The 12,058-nt window shown below is 41.1% G+C and overlaps 1 pseudogene; it reads left to right on the top strand.

Annotated features, from left to right (window-relative positions):
* Nucleotides 1-487: 487 nt before the first annotated feature.
* The window catches only part of LOC110564667 (large ribosomal subunit protein uL2-like), a 129,710-nt pseudogene continuing 118,139 nt past the window's right edge, over nt 488-12,058 (top strand).

Below are 12,058 nucleotides of genomic sequence, written 5' to 3'. Positions count from 1 at the left end.
ATTAATAGTTCCTGCAGGACTGCTGAAGGTCAAGAGGAGTTTATATTGTCTTTTCCCGAGCCCTAGAGAGTCATAGCCTGTTGTGCTCTTGAAAATCTATTGCTCAAGACTGAGTTGTTGTTTTTTTTTAATTTACATGTATAAATGAATGAATGAACGTGTGTGTGCATGTGTGAGAGAGAGACAGAGAAAGAAAGAGAGAGGGGGGAAAGACACAGAGAGAGAAAAATCAAAGTGAAATAAAACTATGGAAAAAGTGGAATAAGTCGAAAAGAGAAAAAAAGAGGTGTAAGGCAGAGTAATGAAACAAATGTAGTATGCAAGTAAAGAGAAAGACTGTTTTGTGTATGTAATAGAGAGGAATTGTAAGAAGAGATAATGGAAAAGAAAGGGCAACTGGAAGAATCAATATGATTATACACACACAATGATAGCTAAACAATTCAGAAATATGAATTTAGAAGAGTGAGCTATGGGGTGGGGCAAGATGGCGGTGCCTGGAGGACTCTCATTCCAAGCAGCAGCACTGCAGGATCGGGACAGTGACCAGCAATCAGAACTCACGGAGGTAAAACACAGGCGATTCTGTTTCCCAGGTGAGAGGATACCCCACGGTGGGGGACTCAATCAGCTTTTAACTCACCTGACTAAACCATGGAAGAGATCCCAGTTCTGCCAGACACTTGGCCGCCGGCCACCAGGCCCAGCCCCAGCCCAGAGCCACAAGCCAGTGTCTCTGGTCATGATCCCAGACTGAACCGTGCGAATCACACTATCAGAGACTATAATCTTCAGTCGAGAGATAACCCAACAGTGCAGGAAACTATTGGAACCGACCTTAGGTCACCCAGACATCCCCTAGAAAAGACTTGGGTTCCATGGGCACCCCAGGAGCCAGCCTGGAGCCAGAGCCAGGTACCCAGGCTCTGGCACAAAGCCCTGCTTGCGCACCTGATTCACTGCCCCAGACAGAACTGTGTGCTCCAGGGCACCAGAGACTGGCTTTCACTGTCCAGTGCAAACACACAAGGAGGGAAACGACTTGTCTGATCTCAGAACACTCAGCCGACACCCCAAGGTCTTGGTAAAATTACCCAGTTTAGGCAGACGCCCAGGCTCCCAAAGGTCTGAAAGGCAGACACAGGCAGTTTCTGTGTGCCAGCCAGCTGGCGGACACTGAGCAGTGTGCACCAGGGCAAAAAAAGACACTGGGAGTCTGTGTCTCCAGAGAATCCACAGGAAAGGAAGGAAAATATACTGACTTAAATCACCCAATCCTTCCCTAGGAAAAGTCTAGGAGACCAGTGGGGCCGAGACACCGTCACTGAGCTGTGCTCCAGACACAGGCACAAACAGTTGGTGCACGCCTGATGTCCAACTGGGTCACAGCAGCTGATCATTAAATTTACAACAAGAAACCCAGAAACAGGGCAGCTGCCCTCAGGACTTCCCTGGGTGAGAGGAGAACCCTCTTGACTAACAAAGACCACAGTTACCACTCAGGTCTATATCCCTGACATGAGCAGCAGCAACTCCTGAAAAAAACACCAGCCATCCAGGGACTATACCCAAAAAGCTGAGAAGACATCCTTCAGGAAAAACCAGCTTTCTGCAAAGGGGATTCTATATACCACAGGATCTCCAGGAACCACCAGAAAATAACCCCAAACACCTAAGATAGCACGATGGGTAGAGGCCAGTGTAAAAGCTCAAGTAACAAAAGACAGAGCAATATGGCATCTCCAGAACCCAGTTACCCAGGGGCAAGTAGCCCTGGACACCCCAGCATAACTGAAATCCAAGAAGATGACCTAACAACTATGCTCATAAAGATGATAACAGAGGAAACAAATAAGATACATAAAGACATAGAGGAAGATAAACTCAAACAGAATATTGCCATCCGTGAAGAAATAGAGGAAGTTGCAGCCAAACAATTTATGGCCTTTAGAAAGGAAATGCTTAAAGCACTGAATGAAATGAAAGAAACAGAGTTGAAGGAACTAAAAGAAAAACAGGAAAGTACAATCAGACAGGTGAAGGAAGTAAACAAAACAAATCAAGACCTGAAGATAGAATTGGAAAAATTAAAGAAAACACAAAGGGACAAAATAATGGAAAGGAAGAATCTAGGGAAGAAAACAGGAACTACAGAGATAAGCATAACCAACAGACTACAAGAGATGGAAGAAAGAATCTCAGGTGTAGAAGATACAATGGAAGAAATCGATGTATATGTCAAAGAAAATGTTAAATCCAAAAAATTCCTGACACAGACCGTCCAAGAAATGCAAGACAATATGAAAAGACAAAACCTAAGAATAATAGGTATAGAGGAAAAAGAAGACTCCCTTCTCCAAGGACCAGAAAATATTTTCAACAAAATCATTGAAGAAAATTTACCCAAGCTAAAGGAGAGGCCAATTGGAATACATGAGGCCTACAGAACACCCAACAAATTTGACCAGAAAAGAAAATCCTCCCACCACATAATAATCAAAACAGTAAGTATACAGAACAAAGAAAAAATACTAAAAGCTGCAAGGGAAAAAGGCCAAGTAACATATAATGGCAAACCCATTAGAATCACACCTGACTTTTCCACAGAGACTATGAAAGCCAGAAGGGCCTGGACAGATATTATGCAGACCCTAAGAGAACACAGATGTCAGCCCAGGCTATTGTACCCTGCAAAGCTCTCAGAACTCATAGATGGAGAAAACAAGATATTCAATGAGAAAAGCAAATTTCAACAGTACCTACACACAAATCCAGCATTACATAAGACACTGGAAGGGAAAATACATCCCCCCAAAATTAGCTCCTTTCAAGAAAACACAGGAAATAATTAACCTCACTACAGTAAAACAAAAAGCAACCAAGCACACAAGCTTATGACCACAGCCGACATCAAAATCAAAGGATCTAAGAGCCACTGGTCATTAATCTCTCTCAACATCAATGGACTCAACTCTCCAATAAAAAGACACAGATTAACAGAATGGATATGTAAACAAAATACAGCAATCTGTTGCATACAAGAAACACACCTAAGGAACAAAGATAGACATTATCCAAGGGTAAAAGATTGGAAGACAACTTTCCAAGCAAATAGACCCAAGAAGCAAGCAGGAGTAGCCATTCTAATATCTTATAAAATAGACTTTCAACCAAAATTAATAAAAAGAGATGGGGAAGGACACTTCATACTCATCAAAGGAAAATTCCACCAGGAAGACATCACAATCCTGAACATCTATGCCCCAAATATAAGAGCACCCACATTTGTGAAAGAAACATTGATAAAACTTAAACCACACATAGATCCCCACACACTAATAGTGGGAGACTTCAACACCCCACTCTCAACAAAGGACAGGTCAACTAAACAGAAATTAAAGAAAGAAACAATATCTCTAACAGAGGTCATGAATCAAATGGACGTAACAGACATTTACAGAACCTTACACCCAAACACAAAAGAATTTACCTTCTTCTCAGCACCTCGTGGAACCTTCTCCAAAATAGACCACATAGTTGTTCACAAAGCAAGCCTCAATAAATTCAGGAAGATTGAAATAATCCCTTGTATCCTGTCTGATCACCATGGAATAAAGCTGGACCTCAATAACAACAGAAATAGCAAAAAGTCTACACATACATGGAAACTGAACAACTTGGTACTAAAAGACAGCTGGGTCAGGGAAGAAATAAAGAAAGAAACTAAAATCTTCCTAGAACTCAATGAAAATGAAGACACAACATACCCAACGTTGTGGGACACAATGAAAGCAGTGCTAAGAGGAAAGTTCATAGCACTAAGTGCCTTTAAGAAGAAATTTGAGACAGCACATTCAAGCAACTTAATGGCTCACTTAAAAACCCTACAAAAAGAAGCAGACACACCAAGAAGGAGCAGACGGCTGGAAATAATCAAACTCAGGGCTGAAATCAATCAATTAGAAACAAAGAAAACAACTCAAAGAATCAATGAAACCAAGAGCTGGTTCTTTGAGAAAATCAACAAGATAGACAAACCCTTAGCCAAGCTAACTAAAAGGCAGTAAGACACCATCCAAATCAACAAAATCAGAAATGAAAAGGGGGACATAACTACAGACACTGAGGAAATCCAAGCAATCATTAGGACTTACTTCAAAAGTCTATACGGAACAAAATTTGAAAATTTAAATGAAATGAACAATTTTCTTGATCGATTCCACTTACCAAAGCTAAATCAGGACCAGGTAAATTAATTAAATAGTCCTATATCCCCCAAGGAAATAGAAGCAGTCATCGAAAGTCTCCCATCCAAAAAAAGCCCAGGACCTGATGGCTTCAGTGCAGAATTCTACCAGACATTCAAAAAAGAGCTAACTCCAATTCTCTTCAAACTATTCCACAAAATCGAAACAGAAGCAACATTACCAAACTCATTCTATGAAGCCACAGTCACCTTGGTACCTAAACCTCACAAAGACCCAACAAAAAAAGAGACCTTTAGGCCAATCTCCGTTATGAACATTGATGCAAAAATATTAAACAAAATACTTGCAAACTGAATACAAGAACACATCAAAGATATCATCCACCATGACCAAGTAGGCTTCATCCCAGGTATGCAGGGGTGGTTCAATATACGGAAATCCATCAATATGATCCACCATATCAACAAATTGAAAGATAAAATACACATGATAATCTCCCTAGATACTGAAAAAGCATTTGACAAAATCCAACATCCATTCATGTTTAAAGTATTGGAGAGATCAGGGATACAAGGCACATATCTATACATAGTAAAGGCAATATACACAAACCTATAGCCAACATCAAACTGAACAGAGAGAAACTTAAAGCAATCCCACTGAAATCAGGGACAAGAAAAGGCTGCCCACTCTCTCCATATCTCTTCAACATAGTTCTGGAAGTCCTTGCTAGAGCAATAAGACAGTTGAAGGAGATCCAGGGGATACAAATTGGAAAGGAATAAGTGAAATTATTACTATTTGCAGATGATATGATAGTATACGTGAGTGACCCCAAAAACTCTACCAGGGAACTCCTACAGCTGATAAACACCTTCAGCAAAGTGGCCTGATACAAAATTAACTCAAAAAAATCAGTAGCCCTCCTCTCCTGTATACAAAAGACAAAAGGGCTGAGAAAGAAATTAGGGAAACAACACCCTTCACAATAGCCACAAATGACATAAGGTACCTCGGAGTAACCCTAACCAAGGAAGTCAAAGACTTGTATGAAAAAAAATTTCAAATCTCTGAAGAAAGAACTAGAAGAAGATATGAGAAGATGGAAAGATCTCCCATGCTCATGGCTTGGCAGGATTAACATAGTAAAAATGGCCATCTTACCAAAAGCAATCTACAGATTCAATGCAATGCCCATCAAATTACCAACACAATTCTTTACAGACCTGGAAAGAAAAATTCTCAAATTCATATGGAATAACAAGAAACCCAGAATTGCTAAAATAATCCTCTACAATAAAAGATCTTCTGGAGGTATCTCCATCCCTGATCTTAAGTTGTACTATAGAGCAACAGTTTTAAAAACTGCATGGTACTGGCATAGAAACAGAATGGTGGATCAATGGAATCGAACAGAGGACCCAGAAATAAACCCACACACTTATGGACACCTGATCTTTGACAAAGATGCCAAAACCATTCAATGGAAAAAAGATAGCATCTTCAACAAATGGTGCTGGTCTAACTGGATGTCTACAATTTACATGGAGCACGTCTCGCCCCTGGGGGCAATGGTCTCCTGAACCTACTCAGACCTCGGACACCACCACTGCTAGTTCTAGAACTGATGCAGGATGTTCCAAGGAGGGGGTTAAGGCTTCTCATAATATTTCCTATAAGCGCACACCTGTTTGTTTATATCCCCCATTTTTATTCATTATTAGCCAGATAGAGCCAAGTAATTGTGGTAATGATACTTGCTTTTTTGCCCACTGCTGGAATGCTAGTAAAATTACTAGCTGGTCCTCGCATGCCTCGCTGGGTGCTTGTGCCCATTGATGCCCCTTACGCTATGACTCTCTTCAGACAGAAAAGGGATCTTGGAATTACAGCCGCCATTGTTACTGCCATCTCATTGGCAGCTGTTGGAGCTACCACTGCGGCATTAGACAGGAGTCATACTGGGCAGACTGCTCAGACCCTGAATAACATTTTAGCCAATGTAGCTCATGCCTTAGATGTACAAAAAGGAATTAATGCTCAACCAAAAGGAGGCTTGATGGTGTTCAATCAGAGGATTGACCTCGTGCAGGAGCAAATTGATACCCTATGGCAAATTGCTCAACTTGGCTGTCAATGAAAGTATGCTGGACTTTGAGTCACTAGCATACAACATGAGAATTTTCCCTGTGCTGCAAATCTGTCTAAACAATTGTCTAGCTATATTTTAGGTAATGGGACTGGAGAATTCGATACTACGATGGAGCAGCTGAGAGTGGCCATTGTCATGGTAAATTCTACCAGAATGGACGCAGGACTAGCCACAGGATTATCATCATGGATTGCTGCAGCCATGAATCATCTGAAGGAATGGGCAGGCATGGGAGCGTTAGCAGGCCTTCTGGTGTTGGTCTCCTTGGTTTGCCTGTGGTGTATATGCAAGATTAGAGTCTCACAACAGCGTAATGCAGCCATGATCATTCAGGCCTTTACAGCCATTGAAGCAGGACATTCTCCCCAAGCATGGTTGGATACCATAAAAAGCTAAAATGTTACGCTCAGGATGCGAGGCTAAGCACTGCACTCAGGGTCAGCCGCTTTGGACCAAGAGAAGAGCATGTCTGATTGCATGCGGGTTGATGCCCCAGGTCCCGCCTCTGAGAAAAAGGTATCAGACGGGTCTGATGCTCTTTGGGTGGATGACACCTAAATGAACATCAGTACAAAGTCCCAATTTATTTCTAATATCAGAGATCAGACCTCTACTCTTGCCTGATGCATCTAAAACAAAAAGGGGGAACTGTAGAGAGCTGCGGAATGCCGCGCCTTAAAGATGGAGCTGGTTTCTGCCTTCCACCTTCCCGATGGTAAGTGTTCTCTGTCAGGAACAACTCCATATTTGGCTAAGGCTGAGGATCTGGCTTGCTTCCATGTATGTGGACCTATCTGCATTGCCCACGTGGCATGCTGGGGTTGGCTACCCAGAGGCTATTTAAGCTGTGGGCTGGCTTTCCCCAGGGTCAGATGATTGTTCAAGGTTCCTGAATAAACTGCATTTGAAAAAAAAAAACAAAAAAACAAAAAAACAAAAAAACTCAAGTGACAACAAATGCTGGCTAGGTTGTGGAAAAGGGGAACCCTCCTCCACTGCTGGTGGGAATGTAAACTGGTACACCCACTCTGGAAATCAATCTGGCACTTTCTCAGACAACTAGAAATAGTGCTTCCTCAAGAACCAGCCATACCACTCCTAGGCATATATCCAAAAGAGGCTCAAGTACACAAAAAGGACATTTGCTCAACCATGTTTGTAGCAGCTTTATTTGTAATAGCCAGAAGCTGGAAACAACCCAGATGCCCCTCAACTGAAGAATGGATGCAGAAATTGTGGTACATCTATACAATGGAGTATTACTCAGCAATGAAAAATAAGGAAATCATGAAATTTGCAGGTAAAAGGTGGGACCTGGAAAGGATCATCCTGAGTGAGTTGTCCCAGAAACAAAAAGACACACATGGTATATAGTCACTCATATGAACTTACAACATAGGATAAACCCACTAAAATTGGTACATCTAAATAAACTAAGCAAAAGAGAGGACCCTAACTAAAATGCTCAATCCCCATCCTGAAAGGCAAAGAAGATGGACATCAGAAGAAGAAGAAAGCAGGAAACAACCTAGGAACCTGCTACAGAGGGCCTCTGAAAGTCAGAAGAAAAGAGGAAACAACTTAGGAACCTGCCACAGAGGGCCTCTGAAAGGCTCTGTCTTGCAGACTATCAAAGCAGATGCTGAGCCTGTGGCCAACTCTCATGCAGAGTGAATGGAATTTTGTGTGGGGGTCTCCATAAGGAGAGCAACAGAACAAGAACATTTGAACACAGGGAACTTCCCAGAGACTCATACTCCAACCAAGGACTATTCATGGAGATAACCTAGAACCCCTGCACAGATGTAGCTCATGGCAGTTCAGTGTCCAAGTGGGTTACATAGTAATGTGAAGAGGGAATGCCTCTGACATAATCTGATTGGCCTGCTCATTGATCACACCCCCCCCCCGATGGGGGAGCAGCCTTACCAGGCCACAGAAGAGGACAATGCAGCCACTTCTGATGAGAACTGATAGTCTAAGATCAGAAAGAAGGAGAGGAAGACCTCCCCTATCAGTGGACTTGGGGGGGGCATGGGTGAAGAAGGGGGTCAGAGGGTTGGATTGGGAGAAGAGAAGGGAGGGGCTCATGGGGGGATACAAAATGAATAAAGTGTAATTAATAATAATAATAAAAAAAGAGTGAGGTATGTTGAGGAATTGATAGCAAATGCTCACTCTTCAGGGAGCCAGGATAAGGCTACCATAAACCCCGGTGAGAAATAAACAGTCCTGAAGAGGCATAGGCCTGGTCCCAACACTTAAAGCTTTAGGCTGTAGGACGCTTGATTTGGTAAACAAACAAACAAACACCTAACCCAAACCCAACCAAACAATAAACAACAACAACAAAACAATTGGTATTAGTGGGTGGTCATAAGACTATAAGAAAACTACAGAGTCTGACATGCCAGTGTCTTAGGTCAGAGACAGACCCAACTTCTGGAACCAGCTATCTGTCATAAGGTTTGGGATTGGCAGGATTGAGACCTCTGAATTTCAAGCAGGTGCTTCACTTCTACAACTTCATCTCACTAAGCTGTGTGTTTTAACACTGAGCGGATACAGGGATCATAGTGACTGATCTTGCTTATGAGACCCAAACTCCAATGCCATGAAAGGAGGAGGGTCATGGGAACCTGAGAGGCTGAAGGGAATTGAGGGTCATTGACTGAAAAGACTGTGAAGTAGGCGCCCTGTAACATGCTGGTATATGCACACAGGCCCCCTGGTGATGGGTATATGGGTTTATAGACAAACACACAGAGACAATCTCGTAATAGTGGAGTTTAAGAGCACAGGCAGAGGCTTAGGCTTCTCACCAGTCCATATTTCTGTGAAATTTAAAAAAGTTATAAAAGTAGTTATAAAGTAGATTACTTCATTTCTCCTTTATGGTATGCCAGACATCTATTGGCAGCCATGTTGTGCTGACCCATAGCCTTCTCTGACCTCCCACCATGCCCTCCAGTGTCAGCCATGTTTTATCTGACTTGACACTAGATATACATACTAACACCACTTTGTCTAAATATAAATATCCCTTAAGTCTTTTTGGTACCTTTATTCCATCCCTTTTATACAAGAGCCCTGTAAGATTGCTCTTTGGATCCATGATCCCCAAGAACAGTATCGATGGCAACACTCTATGGCCTGAAGATTGTAAATCCTGTCCCTATTTAGGTAAATTATTAGCTCTCTTGAGAGTGTAGATTCTCCAGGCTCTCAGACCCTGTAGGCTCCTAGGATCACTGTTACCTCTCTAGACATTGTGGCTTTTTCAGAGTCTATAGGTCCTCATGCATTTCTCTATTTCTTCCACCATACAAATGTGACCTTGTTGTCCGAGGCCTGAACCTTATGCTGAGCTCTCAGCCCCTGTAATCACCAGCCAGTCTGTCTGTAGGCCTGTGACTGTGTGCTGCTCACCTGTGTTTCTGTGCTTGCCTGTATGTGGCTGTGTGCCAGTGTGTGCCTGGGTGCCCTTCCACAGCTGCCTGCCTAGAGTCTAATGTTTTTTGGGTACAGCAAAGCATGTCATATCAGTCTATGATACGTCAAATTCTGTTCAGATTCCTGGCCTTGTGTGACCCTCCTCCTTTCCTGTCTTCTGTGCATGGACCTCATATTCCTACACAGACTCCATTACACGTACTCCATGTACCTAGGATATATGTCTTACCTGGAATGTTAGCAAACCTAAGTGTATGTAAGAACCTGTCTGGCCCATACACTTCAAAATGAAGTTTGGTCCTCAGAGTCCCCTGATGGGCAAGCTAGGGGAGCTTGTTATTGGAAACCTATTATGGAGACATCTGCCAGTGTCTGCCAGTGTTGAGCAATAGCTAACCCTATAGGAAAGAGAAGAGTCCAATTTTAACTCACCCATTCTGCCATCTGGCAGATCCCAGATTTAGAGAATTCAGGAAAAAGAATGTCCAATATAACAGCCTTTGAAGGATTTTTGCTCATTTTGTGCTCCCTGCATTTGTCTGGATTTGATACTTTGAGTATCATTATGACATTATTCTAGTAAACAACAAACTACCATTTAGCTGTATATTGTGGCTGAACCAGATGCTGGTGAGTCTGAGTCAGGAGAATTTCTGTGAATTCAAGAGCATTCTGGGCTACGATGTGAGACTGTCTCAACAACAAAAACAAATAATTACTTCAGATCTTTCTGAGAATAATCATAAGTTCACAGCCATGTACCTTCTTCTTGAAACTCCCTTTGTATGTCACAAAGCTTTTGCTGACTTGTGATTTTATTCTTATTTGATTCTCTGGCTTTTACACATTTCCTCCCTTATTTCATAGGGAAATATAATGTAAACACATAACAGGCTATTGTTATTAAGTTTGGTCATTTAATTGACATATGCTTCCCTTTTGGAATGGATCTCTTCATACACCTTATTTTAGTTAGCACATATTCTATATGATTATTCTTGAAAAACATACTCTATAATCATTCAGGAGGACCTTAAGATTCATTTTATTTAGCAAATAAGTTATTTTCCTTCATTCAGTCCTAGAAAATACTATCTGCTTAAGGTTATATGACTCTTTATCATTAATTTTTTTAATCTACTCTAAACATGGAGGCTTACCAGAAGATAGTTACAAAATATTAAAAGAATTTGCTTGTGTGCTGCGTTATTTTTTTGAGAAAAATTCTTTTTAACCTGTAAGTGTCTTTAGGTTCTTAATAGATCATAGATTTAGCACTAGGGACTTATCTTTTACCTGTGGGGACACCAGGTGCAATATCAATAGCTTACCACGTTTTGGGAGTCATTTGGATAATGATCAAGAACTCAGAAAAGGGCTTCTCATGCTTGGTGTTGGCAATTGGAGGCAACTTTGTCCATCCAAATAGAGTTTTAAAAGCTACATGTATATTTATATTTTTATACCAACTTATGTGTTCTATAGATATTATTAGGTAGATAGTTTATTGTGTGATTCCTTATGATCTTTTCAAACATTTTTACTATTATTTCACCTTCTCTTTCCTTTGCTGTATTTATTTCTGTATCCCAAATCGGAGTCATCTAATCTTCCCTATTTCCCTTTCAGGTCACTTGTACTGACTATCGCTCTCTGGTACTCCCTCATTCCCACCTTTCTCTCCTGCAATGGTTCCTTTTACCTTCCTTATATCCGTAATTACTCAGCTTGTGTACTCAAATCTGAAGACTAAAAGCTAGGAGCCTCAGATAAGAGAGAACTTGTGACTTTAATGGCCCAGGATCACACACAAATAAGGAATACTCATAGTGAGACAAATAGTCTTCTCCAGAGAAGAGCACACTAATTAGTTATCCAATAAACAATGGTTATCCTGGAAAACTTATGCATACAAGTAACAATAGAGAGACTGGAAGGTCATATATAGGAATACATGTGCACATACAGATACATATATTGGCATATCACTGATGAAAAAGCGGTTCATGGATTTGAAAGAAAGAAGGTGAGCCCTATTTCTCTAATGGATAGTTTCAAAGAAAGAAATGTAAAGGCTATGGTGCAGTTATAGTACAATCTAAATAAATAAATAAACAAACAAACAAATAAATAAATAAATAAAATCCTTTTTTTTTTTGAGAGTACAGTTTCCTAAAATAAAATAAGCAAATATAACATTTATTGCTATAGGTAAAGGCAGAAGATTGACATCATACTAGTGAAG

Source organism: Meriones unguiculatus, chromosome 20, assembly GCF_030254825.1.
Source record: "Meriones unguiculatus strain TT.TT164.6M chromosome 20, Bangor_MerUng_6.1, whole genome shotgun sequence".
NCBI lineage: Eukaryota > Metazoa > Chordata > Mammalia > Rodentia > Muridae > Meriones > Meriones unguiculatus.
Note: the sequence above shows the minus strand (reverse complement) of the source record. Positions and strands in the feature narration are given on the sequence as shown.